The sequence below is a fragment of the Moschus berezovskii genome, chromosome 6, assembly GCF_049115385.1.
Source record: "Moschus berezovskii isolate FMDL1 chromosome 6, NW_MosBer_1.0, whole genome shotgun sequence".
Lineage (NCBI taxonomy): Eukaryota > Metazoa > Chordata > Mammalia > Artiodactyla > Moschidae > Moschus > Moschus berezovskii.
The window spans coordinates 90,705,339-90,726,366 of record NC_142465.1 but is presented as its reverse complement, the minus strand read 5'-3'; the positions used below and the strand labels follow the sequence as shown (position 1 = coordinate 90,726,366).

Below are 21,028 nucleotides of genomic sequence, written 5' to 3'. Positions count from 1 at the left end.
TCAAGAAACAGATTTATCTGTTACTAATATTTCATGTGACAGCGGGAGGCAATGTAGGTTTGTAAAACAGGTGAATTAGACTGAAGCTCTCTCTATCCCTCAAGACTATCAGGGGTCTATCAGATATTTGTCTCTTCCTTCTTGATTTTGCTTCCAAACATGCAAAACTCAAACAACAACTGTGTTCAATTTAAGGTCAATATATACATAACAGCCAGTGTCCAAGAAAATTCACCACCATTGGTTTCAGTATGCTTCTTTCTAATGTTTATTCTGATGATAGTTATAGATTGAAAGTCAAGAGATATCAACTACCAGAAAACTCCTTATGAAAGTATCACCCAAAAGTGCTTCTCAACTCTTTAAGAATCACTGCAGACATACTTATAGTCCAATTTCTTGGGCATATCATTGTAAACACAGCTTTTTGAAGGACTCTTACCTAATTTAGCTAAGAGCAGAGATCTGAGTATATGTGATGCATCAAGATGCACTTATAATTATCTTTCCTTTAAGCTGGAGGGTAGTATTCTCATAAGATACATAATAATAATGTCTAGTTCTTAATGTTAGAAAATGACTAAATCTCTGAAGTATCCAAGCAGAAGAACTTTGAGCTTAGCTCCATTCTGAATAAACCATTTCACTTGAAGAGATGTGATCAGACTGAAGAACAAAGCCATTTATCTGTGTGATGAAACATGATAAAAAAAAACACTGGTAGCTGCTCTCCAGGAGACCTGGGTATGGAGACACTAAGTCAAACTCCAGGAGACTTGTGGAAGTGGTAACACTGGAGGGCTTACAAGAGAGGACCCCCAAGCTTCTATAAAAAACCAAGCCATAGTAGCAAGACTTATCACCACTGATTAAGACAACCAAAGGAAGGCTTCCCTGAAGCAAGAGATCCGTCATCACAAGTCGTCAGTCATTCATGGCGACTCTCAGAACAATGGGGACTGCAGAGACCAACAGGGCTGTGCCCGGCTTACTGAGGAGCGTGACTTACCCTAAACTTTCCACATTAGATGACAAAAGCTCACAGTAGATCCTCTGACTATTGAGATTGTTCTATCTACAGAGAAATTATTTAATTAAACTTCACTTTATATATGGTAGTCAACATTCAGTAGTTAAAATTTGCATTAGTAAACAGATAGACTCTAAGAATATTGTGAGCTCTTAGAGGTGTCCTTGCACCGAGAGAATACAGCAGAAAAGAAAGGAAACTTGACTTTCATGACCCAAGCGTTCTCCCATTACAATAGTAATGACATTTTATATGTTTTAAGGTTTTGATTCTGAAAAAGTCATGGAAAAGTTTTCATTTCAAAACTGTTCACATAATAAGATAGATAACAGAAATCAGGGTAACTCTGAATCTTATTAGGTAAGAAATTTTCCTCTGTTCCTGAAAATCTCTTCAAATTATTTTTCACCTTCAAATTTTAAAAAGAGAAGGCCCAAGTGCTGTACCTATTACAGAAAGGCTCCAGCAGTTAGCTGCAACACTGAAGACCACACCAAGTAAGCACAGATAAGAAATAAACAAGTGGCAGGAAATCAAGAATTTCAAAATGAATGATAAGAATGATCAGCAAATGATAATGCAATATCCTGACCTGCTGAGTCTCCAATCTCTCCCACTCCTGATGTCCTTGGTATTATCTACTTCTTGCAATGCTGAGAAAAAGAAAAAAGAAAAAAATGTATTCAGTGACAAATCAAAATAATTTCAAAATACTCAGGAGAAAAAAAATAAATGCTACAAAGGGAATTAAACAAGATTTCTACTATATAACTTTGGAAGAAATATTAAGTAATTTCACTGTAAAACTTTTTTCTAGACCAGATTTATCCTAACAATGCAAAGTTGATTTTGCATCTAAATATCAAAAATATAACACATTTAATACCATATTAATGAAAGATAAAACCATATGATCACTTCTACAGATGCCGAAAAGCATTTAACAAATACCAACACCCTTTCACAAAATAAACATTCAAAACGCTTCCCTGGTGGCTCATATGGTAAGGAATCTGCCTGCAATGCAGGAGACCTGGGTTTGATCCCTGGGTTGGGAAGATCCCTTGGAGAAGGGGCTGGCTACCCACACCAGTATTCTTGCCTGGAGAATTCCATGGAGAGAAGAGAGGCAGGCTACAGTCCATGGTGTCGCAAAAAATTGGACACAGCTAAATGACTTTGACTTTCACTCCTCAACCTAATACGGAGCATCTATGAAAACCTCACAACTATCATACTTAGTAGTAGAAGACTGACTGCTTTTCCCCTGCTATCAGAAATAAGACAAAAGTGTCCACTCATATCACTTCTATTCAAGATCAAAAGGGAGGTTACATTCAGGTATAAAGCACATCCAGATTGAAAAGGAAAAAGTAAATTATCTCTGTTTGTAGCCAATGTTATTTTTATCTAGAAAATCCTAAGTATTGATATTTTATTTTTTAAAAATGATTAAAACTAATGAATATTATTAAAACTAATGTAAGGTTGCAGGATACTTGATCAATACATAAAAATCAATTGGATTTGTATGTACTAGTAATAAACACTCCAAAAATAAAATTAAGAAAGCATTTCCCTTACAATAACATGAAAAAATAAAATGCTTAAGTATAAATTAAATAAGTGGAAGATTTGTATATTAAAAATTAAAACACTACTGAAAGAAATGAAAGAATATCTAAGAAAGATGAAAAGGCATCCCACATTCATGGATCAGAAAAGTTAATATTCTTAGCATGAAGTACTCCCCTAATTGATCAGTGTATCTAACACAATCTCTATCAAAATTTTAGCTGGCCGTTTTAGTAAAACCTGAAAGACTGTCCTTAAAATTCATATGGAATGCAAGGGATCCAGTACACCTAAAACAATCCTATGAAAGAAGAAAAAGTTGGGGAATGCATCCTTCACAACTTCCAAACCAAAGCCAAAGCTCTAGTAATCAAGACAGTGTGGTACTGGTATAAGGATACAAATACAGATAAATGGCATAAAATTGAGAGTATAGGAACAAACCTTGACATGTATGGTCAATCAATTTTGACACACTTGCCCAGACAATTCAATGGGGGGAGGGGAGGGAGAAAGTTACAGTATGACAAAAAATAAATCAATCTAGTTTTTGTACCTGGTTCTTGACAGGCAGCTTTGAAAACCCTTGGAATTCCCTGAGTGATGGGTACGACTTCGTTATGCTAGTGAAATGACCCTTAAGAGGATTCCCAGACCACTTCAGGCTAGGGGAGGATATCAGAAAAAGCAAGCAAGTGATTTGAGGGCTGGAACACTGAGACATCTCCCACCCCAACCCCTGACCTTCTCCCCTACACTGACTTCTAGGGTCAGGAGAATGTGAGGCTGGAGATTGAGTGTAATGACATGGTCAATGACTAAGCCAACCACGTCTATAATTATGACAATAAAAGCTCCAAACAGCAATCTCAGAATCTCCTTCCTGGTGAACAGAATGATGTTCGAGAAGGATGGCACACTCTGGTTCCACAAGACAGAGACTCTAGAGCCAAAACCCTTTTAGACATGTCCTCTACCTCTTCTGTTCATCTGAATCCCTTACAATAAAAGTCATCATAAGTAAGCACATTCATGGATTCTATGAATCATTCTAGTGCATTACTGAGCCTGAAGAAGTGTCATGGGAATTCCTAAGTCTATATCCAATTCAGCCAGGGAAAAGTCTCCCTTGCCTGGGGACCCCACTTGCAGCTGTCTTCGGAAGTAAGGGCAGTCTTTCTGGAGACCTTACCTATTAGCTTGTGAGATCTGGTGCTAACTCTAAATAGTTAGCATCAGATTGAGTGGAATGATGAACGCACTGGAATATAATCATCTTTCCAACAAATGGTCCTGAGAAAATTGGATATCCGTATTCAAAAGAATGGAATTAGATTCATACTTCAAAATCATATAATAATTAACACAAAATGCATCATATAAATAAATGTAAGAACTAAAAATCATAAAACTATTAGAGGAAAGCACAAATATTTGTAACCCTGAGTTTGGCAATCATTTTTCAAATATAACACCAACAGATAAATAACAAAAGAAAAAACTGATAAATTGAACTACATCAAAATACAGAATCTTTGTTTCAAAGTACACCATCAAGAAAGTGAAAAGATAACCTACAGAATGGAAGAAAATATTTACAAATCATAGATCTGATAAAGGACTTGTATACACAATATAGAAAGAACTCTTACAACTCTATGTTAAAAAGTCAAACAAACCAATTAAAAAGTAAGCAAAGAATCTGAATAAACTTTTTACCAGAATGTATACAAAAATTGTCAATTAGGACATGAAAGATACTCAGCATTAACCATTAGGTAAATACAAGCCAAAACCACAATGATATGCTTCGTCACATCCACTGGGATGGCTATTTTTAAAAAAAGATAATAACAAGTGCTGGTAAGGGTATAGAGAAATTGGAAACACGTACATCACATATAAGAATGTGAAATTCTTCAAGTGTTTTGCAAAATAGTTTGGCAGTTCCCAAAAGGTTATAGAGAGTTACCATATTAGCCAGAATTCCACTCCTATGTTCATACACAAGAGAAATGAAACACATGTCCATACAAAAACTTGTACTCAAATGTAATCCCACTTATAACAGCCAAAATGTGGTAACAGTCTAAATGTCCATCAACTGATGAATGAGCAAACAAAATGTAATATATCCATACAGTGGCATATAATTCAGTCATATAAAGGAATGAAGTATGTTCAGTTCAGTTCAGTTCAGTTCAGTCGCTCAGTCATGTCCGACTCTCCGCAACCCCATGAATCACAGCACACCAGGCCTCCCTGTCCATTACAACATGGATAATCTTTGAAAATATTATACCAAATGAAAGAAGCCAGTAACAAAAGACCATACATTATATGATTTCATTTATAAGAAATGTCCAGAATAGGTAAATTTATAAAGACACTGAGCAGATTAACAGTTCCTTAGAGTTACAGGAGAAGAGACTTGTGAAGTAATGGGGAGTAACTTTAATGAATATGTAGTTTCTCTTTGTTAGATGAAAATGTTCTAAAGTTATATTGTGGTAATATTGAACTTCTCCTTAAATTTACTGAAAAACACTGAATTGCACACTTTTAAATGAATGGATTGTATAGTATATAACTTATAAATCAAAAAAGCAAGTTTAAAAAATTTCATAGATAAAGCAAAGGCACATTAACAAATCAATCCCACATTTAAAAGGAAAATTACCCACATCTGTCTTGAAAAGTCTATGTTAAGATGATACAAAAGATATTTAATATTTTGATAGGTTATTCCTTGACAGATAACATTAATAGCATGCCAAGATTAAATACCAATAATAAAATAAAAGGAAAGCGTTCTACTTTTAAACTAGTCTCCAGAGAATAGTCTTTCAATAGGACTTTCAAAATGTGGCTACTGAAAGTTAAAAGTGGTCCAAATTTTTTGAAAAAATACTTGAATCATCTACACCAGCAATCTTACAAATGTTCATCCCAGTGTGATAGTTGCTTAGTCATGTCTGGATCTTTGCGACCCCATGAACTATAACTCCTTAGGCTTCTCTGTCCATGTAATTCTCCAGGAAAGGATCCTGGAATGCGTTAGTCATTCCTACTCCAGATGATCTTCCCAACCCAGGGGTCAAACCTAGGTCTCCCACATTGCAGGCACATTCTCTACCGTCTGAGCCAACAGGGAAGCCCACACACATTCATATGTAATTTCATTTCTGGAAAATACATACTGAGTAAAGAATTCCAAAAACAAGAAAAGGTTTGCACAAATATATTCATCTAGAAATTATTAGCAACATAAAAATAGAGTGACTCAAAGTGGCTAACAATAGAGCACTGGTTAAATAAACTACAGATCATCTCCTTACTAATTTGCTGAGAAAAAGAGGCTTAATAATTAGCAGAACCCAGATTCAAATACAAATTCCTTTGACTCCAGTGTCCAAAAGTTTCTAAACACTAATTTTGTTCCAAAATATTAATGTTCTGAAAGATTCATTTTAGTTAATAGAGCAAAGATCTGTAGTTTATATAACCAATGATACGCACGCAGGCTCACATACAAGATATAAAAACAACTCAAAAAAGAAATGCCAAAATGTTACAATGTTAGTTTCAGAATAGAAAAGTTTCTTAGTTTCTTTTGCTAATTTACATTTTTTAAACATTTTTCCAATAAATTATATAACTTTCACAGTAACAAAAAGGTTACTAAATAGAATATCAAAACTTTTATACAAAGTGTATACTGCTATTTAAATATGCAGATAAAACAGCTTTGAAAAGGTTCTGAGTTGGCACCTCAGTTCAGTTCAGTCGCTCAGTCATGTCTGACTCTCCGCGACCCCATGAATCACAGCATGCCAGGCCTCCCTGTCCATCACCAACCCCCGGAGTTCACTCAAACTCATGTCCATCGAGTTGGTGATGCCATCCAGCCATCTCATTCTCTGTCTTCCCCTTCTCCTCCTGCCCCCAATCCCTCCCAGCATCAGAGTCTTTCCAGTGAGTCAACTCTTTTCATGAGGTGGCCAAAGGATTGGAGTTTCAGCTTTAGCATCAGTCCTTGCAATGAACACCCAGGATGATCTCCTTTAGAATGGACTGGCTGGATCTCCTTGCAGTCCAAGGGACTCTCAAGTCAGATTAAACTGGGAAAAGTACAAAAATTGGAGGCACTATTCCTTCTTCCTTTTATTTGTTGCATAGCACTTAGCATCTCTAAAACTGTTTTTTTATGACCTTGCCAATGTTGTTCATTGCTTTACCTTTTGCACCTAGAACAGTGCCTGATTTAAACAAGTTCAAGGAATACTTCAGTTCAGTTCAGTTCAGTCGCTCAGTCGTGTCCGACTCTCTGCGACCCCATGAATCACAGCACGCCAGGCCTCCCTGTCTATTAGAAGATGAATAAATAAATGTACTTAGAAACGGATGCAAATTTGTCTCTTTTCTAAGCTATATGTCTCTTGCCAAATCAAATAGCCTCTCATTTTTTAGTTTTTTACTTTAATTATGCTTGGTGGCGCCAGTACATGTGAAATCTTCAGTTTCCCCAATCAGGAATCAGACCTGTGCCCCATGCATTGGAAGCTCAAATTACCAACCACTGGACCACCAGAGAAGTCCCCGACATCCCAGCTTTTAAATGTCCACTTCTTGAATGCAATACTGCTCAAGGTTGTTATGAATTTAAATTCATTCATTCAAAAACTATTGAGCATCTATTACACGCCAAACATTATTCTAAGCCATGTGATAGAAAAATTGCAGTCTTTGGAGGGGTTTGAACAGAAGTAGGATATTCTATGGCTAAAGTTTTTAATGGGCTCAGTATCTCTCAAAAGAGTTGCTACTGGCATTATGGGTGGCCAGTTCCCCTCTGTCCTGACCTTTAAGCACACAGCATCTCTAAGCTCAGCTCACCTACTGCCAGTAGTACTCCCCAGAACTTCTGACAACTAAAAATGACCCCACTTACTTCCAAAGCTCTGTTAGGAGTAGACCATGGTAGTGGAGAGTCTGTTTTAATATTCCAGGCAATACTTTATGTCATCTTGAGCTAAAGTGACAGTGGTAAATTAGAATACATACTTTTTTAGAGATAGGATTTGCAAATGGATTGGATATGGGTGTGAGTTCTGCTCTTCACTGAAATTATGAAGACAATGTAGATGGAATCGATCTGGTGAAGAAAGCAGGCATTCAGTCAAAAAAAGTAAAAAACTGCTATGTAAAAGCAGGTATGTCTATATTTTATGCAAAGAATTTTGTGAAACGGAATAATGAGCAGTCCTGAACTGATGGATTTTGTTACATTTTATGAAGTGTATTTTATGAAGGAATAGAGTTAACAGAAATAAACATTAGATAAATAAATGAATAAATGGTTGCTAATTAATAGTAGTCCATTAACTAGTCTAAGCAATTTGATTATATCAAGAAAATTGTCGTGCTTTATATATATATATATATATATATAAAACCCAAAGGAATGAATTTAATTGCAGGATTTAGAACAATAAATGGTGTGTGAGTAGGCAGGCTTTTAATGCTGTTAAAATCCCACCAGGCCCACGTTGCTTGGAGTAGATGCCCTACAGTGAGATTAGACACTGCCTTGGGAAAACAGTGAATGCCACAACTCTCCTGTACCCCATATGGACTATGAATCACCAATTCCAACCTATGGAGTCAACTAGTCAATACATGCAACCTTTACTACATTCATGGGCCATTTAAGGATTTCAGAGAAAAGCTGTGTTCAAACATTGTTCAGCTCCTCTTTAATGGTAGAGTTGAGTCATTCTTCCATAGACAGAACAAATGATCTGAATCAATGCAATAACTGATAGATGCAAATATACAATTTAGAGTTGCTGGGAGGAAGTGTCCAATTGCATCACCACTAGAACCTTATCCCTAGGAGTAGCATCCTGCTTGCTTGCCAAAGTAGAAAAGCAGCATTTTGAACAGCAATGCTCATTGCATAAATCTGAAGATTCTTTCTAAATGTGTTAAATCACCAAACCCATATAGTTAGAACAATTTTATTCTCTTTGGATTTATACCACACTTATGAATATTCTGCCTCAATATTTTCTATCAATATTCCCTGTGATTTGTTACAGGGGAGGTATTTGTATTCCAACAGAAGTCCCTGTACACACAGGTACAAATGCATGCTTCCTTCAGAACACAGCATCATTTTCCAACCTATTGTTAGACACTCTCTTATTGTCAGTAACATTAGTGGAGGGGGACTGAAAGTAATTCTTCAGTCAAGTTCCATCTCCAATCACCAGTTAGCTAAAGAAGTCAGAAGGTTCATACAAAGGTGATTGCTTGAACTAAAGTGGGAAGGAACATGATAAATAAGTACTAGTGGCAGACAGATGCCCTACAGGCTTCACATTGTTGTTTGAGGGGAAGGACATAGTGTGTCATAATGAATTACCATTAATTTGAGCCAGCAGTACTGCTAGATTGAGCCCAGCAACCCAGGATGACAAACAGTGGCTGCAGGATCATCTAATGAGGGGACAAGACTGCCCCAGTAGTGCCGCTTCACTCAATTAGTGGATAAGGCTTTTAATGCCGCTCTGCACAACTAAAGCAATTTTGATTACTTAGAGCTAAGTCTCCATTTAGAATGTTTTGGAAGCTGAAACAGGGTTTCTTCCTTTTATTTTTCCTAATATAATTTAGCTTGAGAGTATTTGAATGGTAATAAGCTATTTGAAAGCCAATCACATGATTTCTTATTTTTCCCTAAGTAATATTGAAATATATTTTTTAAAAGTTCAAATGGTAGAATTTACTCCAGCAAATGAAATGTAAATAAGATAGCAAATGATTAAGGATATGCAGAGGGTGTTTGTGTGTGTGGTGTGTGTGTGTGTGTGTGCATGCGGCACTATGTGTGTCTGTGCCAGAATTACAGTTGGTGAATTTCATTTCATCAGCCAACATTATCAGGAGAGTTGCATATTTATTCTATATATCCACATTTTTAAAAAAATCCAGTTCTTGCCTTCTTTGGCTGGGAGTACTTATATTTCAGATCTTTTGATATGGGAACTGACTTTTCCACTTCATTATTTTTTTCACTATGTCACTGCATGATGAAAAGCACTGATAAGTACAATGGTACGACTTTCTTCAATAACGTGATCATTGACTTATAACTAAAACCTTACCCTCCCAGAGTCTCCGTAGGCTGCCTAAATTCCTTTCATTCTCATTAGAAACATACAGGGTGCTCACTATACACATCATTCTATTATCTTCCAGCTTTTTATCCACTATGTGTATTTAATCCTCGGTCTGCTTATACTGTGTGAAATTCTATGAAATTTTACCTTTATAAAGTCAACAGATTAAAAAAAATGACTCAAGTCCTAATGAATTATGCAAGACACACAGTAGGTACCCATAAAATTTTATTACATTGAACACAAATCCTACAGACAAAGAAAGTGAACCTCAAGATTATTCATAGAGAACCCTTCTTTCTTTGCTTCCCTCAGATGAGGAGTATCGAGTTGATAAAGAGAAACTATAGCTATACCTACCCATTGCCAAAATCAAAGAGGGGGTAGGGAATTTTTAAAAAATCCACTGCCTAAAGTAGGCCCAATGAAAACCAATTTTAAAATGATAAACATATTCATATCTTTGTTAACAAAATAGCCCACATGAACACGCAGAATCAGAATCATCCCGGACAGATACTAACAAATTTTTAAAACTTTAATACTTTGAACCACTGGAAAAACAACTGGTTGAATAAATAAGAAACAATCAGATATTTTTTCTTCTTCCTTTCCATAGGCATATTTAATTTTCTCAAAATAATTTTAATAATTCCTACTTTCTTGACTCCTAAAGGTTTAACTTGTAAAGCATGTTCCACTCCTGGGGAACTACTCAGGTATTAGTAGAAAACGGTATATTACTAGCATTGTTTGTGCTGTAAGTACAAATTAAAAAGAAAAAACAATATGACTCAGGAATCCAGTAATACTTTCAATAATGTGTTACATTGTTAACAGTCACAGTGACTTAGACACTGGCAAAAGATGTGCACTGATTCTGTACCCGGCCTTGTCCCAGAACACATGATATGAAATCACATCACTGATTTAAATTATTGCCAAGGTTGATAAAACTATTGTTGCTTAGTCACTAAGTCTGTCCAATTCTTTGCAACATAATGGACTGCAGCATACCAGGCTCCTCCGTCCTCCACTCTCACAAAGGTTACTGAAATTCATGTCCATTGAGTCGGTGATTCTATCTAACCATCTCATCCTCTGCCAAACTCTTCTCCTTTGCCTTCAATCTTTTCAAGCATCAAGGTCTTTTCCTATGAGTTGGCTCTTAGCATCAGATGGAAAAAGTAATGTTTCCTGAGGCCTACTTGACTACACACTCCAGGATGTCTAGCTCTAGGTGAGTGACCACACCATTGTGGTTATCTAGGTCATTAAGACCTTTCTGTTACAGTTCTTCTGAGTATTCTTGCCACCTCTTCTTAATTTCTTCTGTTTCTGTCCTTACCACTTCTGCCCTTTATCATGCCTATCCTTTCAAGAAATGTTCCTTTGACATCTCCAATTTTCTTGGAGAGATCTCTAGTATATCCCATTCTATTGTTTTCCTCTATTTCTTTTCATTGTTCATTTAAGAAGGCCTTCTTCTCTCTACTTGCTATTCTATGGAGCTCTGCATTCAGTTGGGTATATCTTTCCCTTTTGCCCTTGCTTTGTGCTTCTCTTCTTTCCTCAGTTATTTGTGAAGTCTCCTCAGATAATCAGTCACTTTACCTTTTTGCATTCTTTCTCTTTGGGGTGATTTTGGTCACCACCTCCTGTACAATGTTAGGAAATTTTGTCCATAGTTCTTCAGTCACTCTGTCTACCAGACCTAATCTGTTGAATCAATTCATCACCTCCACTGTATAATCATAAGGGATTTGATTTAGTTCATAACTGAATGGCCTACTGGTTTTCCCTACTTTCTTCAATTTAAGCCTGAATTTTGCAATAAGGAACTCATGATCTGAGCCACAGTCAGATCTCGCTTTTTCTGACTCTTGCTTTTACTGACTATATAGAGCTTCTCCACACTCAGCTGCAAAGAACATAATCATAGTTTCACTTATTCTCCTCTCTTGACAAAAGGAGTAATATAAGAGGGGAAAAATGTATCCATATTAGTTGTAGAAATTAAAGATAAATAAAATGTGAAGATTAAATAGGAAAGTACCAGTAATATTTATAATTCAGTAGGTATCAATCTCTTAAATGCTTCCCCCTTCACTTTCTCTTTGTCCTTTAGTAGAGTAATGCTCCTAAGTATCGTCAACAATGATCACCATTCAGCTTTCCACCAATGTTAATAACTAATATACATATGTTTCCATCCTTGTTGATTAAATTTTATTTCTTAAATATATATGATATTTGCATAGCCAAAACTATATATACAGGTAACTCCCATGTGTGAGTGTGTGTGTGTGTGTGTGTGAGCACACTCAGTCATGTCCAACTCTTTGCAGCCCCATGGACTATAGCCCACTGGGTTCCTCTATCCATGGGATTTTTCCAGGCAAGAACACTGGAATGGGTTGCCATTTCCTCCTCCAGGGGACATTCCTGACCAACAATCTTCAGGACCTGGGGATTGACCAGTGTCTTCTGAGTCTCCTGCATTGCAGGCAGTTCTTTACCACTAGCGCCACCTGGGAAGATCTTAGGAGACTTATTTCCATCTCTATCACTTCTATTTATTCCCTCCAACACATTATATGCAATTAATTTCATTAATTCTGGCTTATTCTTCCTGTATTTCTTTTTGTAAAAATGATCTAATATATGTATTTATTCCTTTTTGCCCTTCTTTCTAATGCAAAAAATAGCATATTGTCTCCACTCTTGGAAGTTTCAAAAATTTTTCATCTAAATGTATTCTAGAAATGTCTCCATGTTCATGCATAGAGACCTTCCACATTATTTTTTAGAATTGTATGCTACTTGCATGGACATTCTTTAATTTATTCAACAGGTCTTTTATGAATGGGGATTTAGATTATTTTCAATATTTGGAACTGCAAATAAAGTTACAATTAATAAACTGAAATAATCGTCTTAACTCCTCATGTAATTCTCAAAAAACCACTGGTGGGTCAGGACGTTGCCTTGATCTACTTGAGCTGGTGTCAACTGATATCACATTTCTGACATGGGAGAGGAGTACAGTTAGGAAGCCTGAATCAACTTTGATGCTTTTACTGGAGCTCAAAATTATTCCTAGTCTTGAATATAGATATTCATAAGTAAAACAACCATGAAATAATTTTGGTTGACATGAAGGGACAGAAAATGAATTTTAGAAATTTTCTAAATTTTTCTTTGTTTCACGAGACTTTCTTGATATGCTAAAGTGATCTAACCCACTAGAAATCCTAAAAACCTAAGAACCAGAAAACATTCTCTTTTGTACAAACATCTAGGTAGCAAGGAGCAACCCTTCACTTTCCTTACATTTAGAACCTTAGGAGCTTGAAAGTAGCCATTGAATGAATGAATAAGTGAATGAGTGAGTGAATTAATGAATCTACTGGACCCAGCAAAAGTCTGACATTAAAGCTTGGAAACAATCTCGAGGAAATGTAAGCCTGAGTTAATGTTCTGAAGGCAGGCAGATGTGTTTAGCAATAGCTTTCCTCCACTCTTTCAAAAATAAGGCAGCCTATAAATAATGCCCAGGTCGTCTTTGCTGCAGCCATGATGTAATGGATGGACATGAATCTCAGTTTGTGGCCTGAGGTCACAGTGGTCACATTCCCCACTGTTGTTGTACCATTAAAGGAATGATGACTAATGGCTTTGAGGAAGAGTGGAAGTTAGACAATAAGTCCAGAGAAAACTTCCAGCAGCAAGATGTACTCAACAAGTGCCTTTGAGGCATCTTATACTTGCTGAAGGGACCAGAGATTCCTCAGAGGAGAAGAGAAAGAAGAGAAGAAAAAAAAGAATGGTTGTGTTAGTGTCTGCCAAAAATATAAAAGTCTGAGAAATCCCTAAGAGAAGCCAGAGGATGGTAAAATGTACCTTTCCTAAGACTGCCACTGATTTTACCTTTGCCCTTGGAGTACAATGAAGTGAAGTGAAAGCCACTCAGCCATGTCCAACTCTTTGCAACACCATGAACTGTAGCCCGCCAGGCTCCTCTGTCCAAGGAATTTTCCAGGCAAGAATACTGGAGTGGGTATCCATTTCCTTCTCCAGGGGATCTTCCCAACCCAGGGATCGAACCCAGGTCTTCTGCATTGCAGGCAGATTCTTTATCATCTGAGCCACCAGGAAAGCCCCTGGCAGAATGGAGAGGAATGAAGTACAGCTAATGTTCAGAGGAAAACCCAGGAACTTTAATAAAGATGATGAAATAGGTTAAATCTTTTGCAACAAGATTTGATTTTTAATACCAGATTTTGTTATTCACTTGCATTATTTTTAATTCAAGTATCTGACTCCCCTGTCTTCCTTTAGGCAGAAAAAAACCTGGGGTGTCAATGGCCCCTTAAGCAGCAAGATCATGGCTAATATAAGCATTTTGTTATATCATCATCTCATTATCACATTCAGGGCATTAATCGAAGCACCTCATTTAAGGTGGGAAAGAATTTGCTAAAGGAAGATGATTCAGCACAGTCTCTTCCGATGAGTACTGTCATCTCCAATCCCTTTTAGGAATAAGTGGAGATGCAACTAATAATAAAGTGTGAACATTTATTAAGTTTATTCATCAATAAGGTAACATGTCCCATTTTTCAAGGGTTCTAAAGTCACCATCTCATCCATTTTTCTCTGGAACTGCCCTGTCACATCGTGATATGTACATACACTGAATTTATTTCTTTTTTAAAAGGCATCCCAGAGAGACGAGATGTGGATGGGTGTGAAGAACGGATCTGGGGAACCAAATGGGTGCAGATGCCTCCATTGACAAAGGGAAAAGGCATATGGCTTCCTTCCTTCCCGGTGTACCCAGGGCTCAGAGAGCGCTCTAGATTTCCCTGTGATAAGTGTCTGCTTGCGAGCGCCACTGGGAAGATATTTTGTATGCCACAGAAAACCAAGATGTTTGCATTCCCACCAATCCAGGGATAAGGCATTTTCCTCATACAGACACAAAACATACAGTATATGAATGTTTAATGGAGGCTAAAACTGGGAGAGGAACAGAAAACAAGAACAGAGCAGGTTAAAAAAATATCTGGTTTCTCTCTATCAAAATACTAATTAAAATTCATGTTCATGGGGATGATTATACATATGTTTTTGAACTAAAAGTCTAACCTGGCACTATTTTTTGGCCTTATTTTTGTGACAACATTTTTGTCCATATGGCATGAAGTGAATCATTTTACATCTTTTTTTAAGCTCTATGTGTTTTTCTTGTTGTCTATTCCCTCTTCTCCCACCACACACACACTGGCAGCCGCTACCAAGTTGCCAAATGCCAACTCAACCCTGCAAGCTGGCTGCGTAGAGCTATATAGTACTGGCATTTTCCTTTCTTTGCAGAAATATTCTCTCTCTTTCCCTCTCTCTCTCTCACACACACACCACCAAAGCACTCTGAATATTCCTCCTTCATTTCCATGCAGATCTCATGGTTTCTCAGATTCTGCACAGCTCCTGTGTGTGTGGCACTGGCTGTTGGTCTGTGTGGCGGCCTCCCCCAGCTTACTCAGTACCTCTGGCCTGCCTTCTCTATGGCACTGTGACAATTAGTGGTTCACTTAAGAACTGCTATAAATTAATGGTTAATCAAGCCCATGTAATTAGTTTAGTCACAGCAAAGTGCAAAAACCAGTATTGTCCAGTCGTCCCCTTTTCTTGCTCTCTTTTAATCATCATAATCCAGCCTCCTGCTTTCTCAGACAGAATACTTCTTCTCTGCAGCCCAGGCATGCTGCCTGACCAGTCAGGTCCCGGATGGCACATGGTTCCTGCATGTGTTGCCTCCACAAGTAGCAGGCGCTGCTTGAGTTTTGTGTGGAAGGGCAGCAAACTCTACCTAACAAATGTAACTTTAACAACAGTAAAACAACCTAATAGCTTAGCATGCCAGGGGGCTAATGTGGCGGGCCATTTACTGCTGCACTAAATAGCCCCGGCTTGATTCTCATTGCCAAGTGTCGAACTGAGAATTGCAAGGCAGGAGTACCTCTTAATTCATTAGATAAAGGGGGTCATTGCTCATAGGGCCCGGGAAACTGTAGAAGGGTAAGAAATTGAACAAGGCATTCTTCCTTTCAAGCGCCATCAAAACCTGGGCTCCCTTGATCCTCAGAGCCACTGAAACATGACGGCTCTATTCCTGGCATGTATATGCCAACTTCTAACTTTGGGCAATTGAGCTTTATTTGGCGATGTTCATCTGGAAAGAGGCTAAAGGGGGAGGGCTCCTAATACTGCAGCTATTATTTATTCTTTGTAAATCTCTTTGACACCCTTGAAACAAAAGCAACAACACAAGAACAAAGTATGATTTAGCCTTGGCTGTAAAATGAGCCACTACTAAGCTGTCCTAACCAGCTATCTGCCTCCTGTGCCCTGGAAAATTCGCTGTGGACAGTTGTGACCTGGCTAATAGGCTGGGCAGGAAAAAAGACCACTAACAATAAAAGAGAGGCTCAAATTCTTGTTAGCATTGCTACATCTCATAATATTGTCTGTCTTTTATTCCAGTCTTTAAAAATTTTCTTCCAGGTAGTTATAGAGTTCTAAGTTCAAACTGCCCTGAATAGTCACAGGAAGGTTATGTGGACAAAAATTCCCTGATCTTGTTGTCATGAATAGAAAAGAAAAATCATCAAAAATTTCCAATGAGATCTCTAAAATGGGACATCTTTATTTCCTGAACATTAGCCCTAAAACAACTGATTTCTCTAATTCCTGCCATCACTCAGATTGGCCTTGAATTACCTCCCAATAGGCCTCCCACGTGCTTCTAGATGAGACTGTGTAATGGGGGATCTGTTAATTAACTAGAAGCAAAGTTGCGCGGTGGGGATCAAACACTGGATACGTCCTAAAACTCCCACAGAGAAGATGAAATGCAGCGCAAACTTTAAAGACTTCCCGTCATTAGCTGAGACCTTGCTGCTCCTGGCCTAGACCCCTCCTGTTTCAGAGAACAATGAGGACAATGATGGCAGAAATGAAATAGTGCAGCCAGGAACAAAGGAACTAGCTATTTACCCGTAGAAAAAGAAAGGGCTGGGGGGGGGGGGCTGTGCAGAAGAAGGGAGAACTTTCTTTTCCTGGGGTTCCTGTCTACTTTTAATTAATTTATGACTGCCAGGGAAATGCACAGAGAGCACACCCAAATGCATGGCGCTGGAGCCCAGTGTTAATATCTGTAACATCTCCTGTTGACGTCCAGGAAAAACCATGCAATGGGCTGGGGCAGAGACAGAAATAGAGGAAGAAGAGAGAGGACAGGGGGCACTGAATGGAAAAGGACAAATTGCTGGACTGAACTTTCACTCCTACGATCAGGGTTCAATCTGAAAGATGATAAAAACAAAAGAAAACAAAGCAAGACCATTCCAGGAGTAACAAATCCACCTAGATCAGCTCTGGATCTCAGGAAAAGACAGGAACCTCACATAGAGGTTAAATTTTGCCATTTTTAGAGGTCTTCTAGTAATGTCCATAGAAATAAATATATCAACAAAAAGCACACATGATATTGACCTGCTGGAGTTTTTTTGTTGTTGTTATTGTTTCTTGGCAAGATGTAAATAGAAAAATAAAAAATCAAGAGAATTACTGAGCACTACTGAAGGAACTTGTGCTCATTTTGCCTTATTTATTTTTGAAGAATTCATATCAGGAGTTTTTTCATATATATTGGCCACCTCATGTGAAGAGTTGACTCACTGGAAAAGACTCTGATGCTGAGAAAGATTGGGGGCAAGAGGAGAAGGGGACGACAGAGAATGAGATGGCTGGATGGCATCACCGACTCGATGGACATGAGTTTGAGTGAACTCCGGGAGTTGGACAGGGAGCTGGACAGGGAGGCCTGGCGTGCTGTGATTCATGGGGTCGCAAAGAGTCGGACACGACTGAGCAACTGAACTGAACTGAACCTGCAAGGATTCCACACGATTAAGAGAACAAATAATAACAACAATAAGGTGCACAGAGATGACGCCTTAGTTCTCTCTGCCTCGTGCAGAAGCTCTTGCTTTGAGGTGGACCAACAGGATGGACAGGGAAGCCTGGTGTGCTGCAGTCCATGGGGTCGCAAAGAGTCGGACACAACTGAGTGACTGAACTGAACTGAACAGGATGAAGACAGCTATTATTTCAAGAGGCTGAAGGTTCTCCTCCCTTTCTTCAAATTTCATTTGAAAACAGTCACAGTAGAACTATTTTCTTTTGAAAGGTCAGTGACAAGTCTTACTTCTCTGTTTCCAAGCCCCATGCTTAGAACAATCAGTGGAAACTCAGCATATGGATAAAACAAGAAAATCCCCAGGATTATGTTTTGTGACTACTTCCCTTACTTCTCATTTATTTAATATGAAGGGTTTAGACTTAATAAGCTCAATCACAAACACAACTCTTGGAAAAAAAATTCTTAAGCATATAGTTCACCCAACTTAAATGACTATGTAATCAAAAAGGAGTGTAGGTTAGAGGTTTACCATTAGCTGCCTGTAAATTCTAACCAGCATTAAAAACAAACAAAAAGACTCAAACTTGAAGTGACATATGCACTGTCAATTATTGAGAATCTTATCTAGCATCCCCACATATGAACCCTCAAAGAGTAAAGGATTCCCCAGTATGTTTCATGATTGATCATCATGCCAGCAACCAATGATAATATGGCAGAATGGCAGAAGAGCATGATATAATAGGAAGGAAAGGGCTAGAATTATAATGATGATTTGTAATAACTAACTGTGTGTCTTAGGAAACATTATTTACTCTCCTCGGTCTCAGTTTCCATGAGGATAATGTCTCCTGATTACTCCATAGGGTTGTTTAACGTGTCTACTGATAAAACATATTTCAAACATTAAAAAAACCTTCAATTCATTTTCACTTTGACACCCTCACTATTTCTAGACTAGTGCTGGGTCCAGAATACAAAGTATTTAGGACCTAGAAATCTGTAACAGGATCACCAATTCCTTTTAGATTTCATGATGATGATGTGAAGTTGCTCAGTCATGTCCGACTCTTTGCGACCCCGTGGACTATAGCCTACCATGCTCCTCCGTCCATGGGATTTTCTAGGCAAGAGTACTGGAGTGGGTTGCCATTTCCTTCTCCAGAGGATCTTCCCAATCCAGGGATTGAACCTGGGTCTCCCACATTGTAGGCAGATGCTTTACCATCTGAGCCACCAAAGGAAGTTAGATTTCATAATTCTCTTCAAACATTTTTAATAAGTTTAGAAAATCAATCTAGGAACAATGACTTTCTGTAATTTATCCTAATTAACTTCATCTTGTGTTCATTCATTTTTGTATGAGTTTTTTTCTCTTGATCAATTTACTACGATATCATGTAAGCAAGATTATACTGTTTTTACAAAAATACTGATGATTCCCCTAATTTCCACTTCATTCAACAGTTAACATATTTCTATTTATGCCTGGCGTGCTGTGATTCATGGGGTCGCGGAGAGTCGGACACGACTGAGCGACTAAACTGAACTGACTGATTTATTCAATATTCAATTTATGCAATATTCTCTGAAACACTTAATATATCTTTTGCTAATCTTTTTGCCCTTATGACAGTTTGGGGAGAATTCTAGAAATTTCCTTTACATTTAATAAGAATTCTATAGGTGGTATTAAAATAAAAATAACAAAGAACAATAAGACTGGACCACACATGATGGCTGTTAATGTTTCAGGGCAATTTCTTGATACAAATAGAAATCTACTAGGACTTAATACCTTCAGAATTCAAGGAAAAAAATACTTATAAAATAAATATATTCCTAAAAGACAGAGGAATCCTGAACATTAAGATTTTAATTGCTAAGGGACTTCCCTGGTGGTCCAGTGGTTAAGACTTTACCTGTCAATGCAAGGAGTATGGGCTTGATGCCTATCAGGGAGCTAAGCTCCCATATACCTCTCAGCCACAAAAGAAAAAACAAGCAATATAAAACAGAAGCAATATTATAAAAAATTCAGTAAAGACTTTAAAATACTAAAAAAAAAAAAAAAATCACCAAAAAAACATTATAACTGTTAGAGCAGCACTTAGAACAAAAAGGCAGGCTCATTTCTGACTCTAAGAATGATAAGAATGAACCTCTTGATTTAATCAAGCATTCTATTGGATAGCAACATAATCTGATCCCCTGGAGAAGGGAATGGCTACCTACTCCAGTACTCTTTCCTGGAGAATTCCATGGACAGAGGAGCCTGGTGGTCTATAGTCCATGGGTTTGCAAAGAGTCACACATGACTGAGTGACCAACACACTTTTAAGAATTAGCTGGATACCACTGTCTGGTGTTCTATTTGACATATGCTGTATTAATAATTTTAAAGCACTTTCCAGTATTTAGAAATTGAGAGAATCTATATTTCTGATACCTTTCAAAAATTTGGGAGATCTGGAAAAGTTATGCCCACTCTCTCACATGACATCAATCTATTGGTATTACATGGAAGCTGTCCATGTGACCTGGACACATATCCAGTCCTCACCAGTTCTATCTAGATCCTGTAGTCAGTTGAATTTTTGACACACGAGATTTTAGAGTAGGCTTTAGGGTACTGAAGAAGTAAGATATTCAAAACCTGTGGGTTGTAATTTCCTTGTCCAGGGGGTCTTTACAAACCAGGGACTGAACCTACATCTCCTGCATTGGCAGGAGGATTCTTTACCACTGAACCACCTGGGAAGCCTACAAAGCTTTTACAGAACATACTACTATGTAAATTATAATGAAAATACATGAAATACATAAAGAAATTATAACCAAAAATAAAAGTAACAAAATAGGAAAAAATTGTATGTAATTATGAAAACAAAAAACACATATAAAGAAAAATTAGTTGCCCACCAGACTCCTCTGTCCATGGGGATTCTCCAGGCAAGAATACTGGATTGGGTTGCCATGCCCTCCTCCAGGTGATCCGAACCCAGGGATCGAACCCAGGTCTCCTGCATTGCAGGTGGATTCTTTACTGTCTGAGCCACCAGGGAAGCCCATGAATACTAGAGTGGGTAGCCTATCCCTTCTCCAGGGGATCTTCCAGACCAAGGAATCGAACCAGGGTCTCCTGCATTACAGGCAGATTCTTTACCAGCTGAGCTACCAGGGAAGCCCTTAATATACCAAAAGCATTCCACAAAACAATAGATTAACATCATAAACTAAAATATATTA

General features: G+C 37.8%; 1 protein-coding gene across 6 annotated transcripts in view; it reads right to left on the bottom strand.

The window, feature by feature from the left end:
- SOX5 (SRY-box transcription factor 5) overlaps positions 1-21,028 on the bottom strand; it is a 1,155,320-nt gene that overhangs the window by 756,934 nt on the left and 377,358 nt on the right. For all 6 annotated transcript variants that reach the window (XM_055394458.2, XM_055394455.2, XM_055394462.2 and 3 more), the window contains exon 5: positions 1,623-1,683. The gene's annotated coding sequence lies outside the window, so the exon portion shown is untranslated. The remainder of the gene's footprint in view (positions 1-1,622; positions 1,684-21,028) is intronic.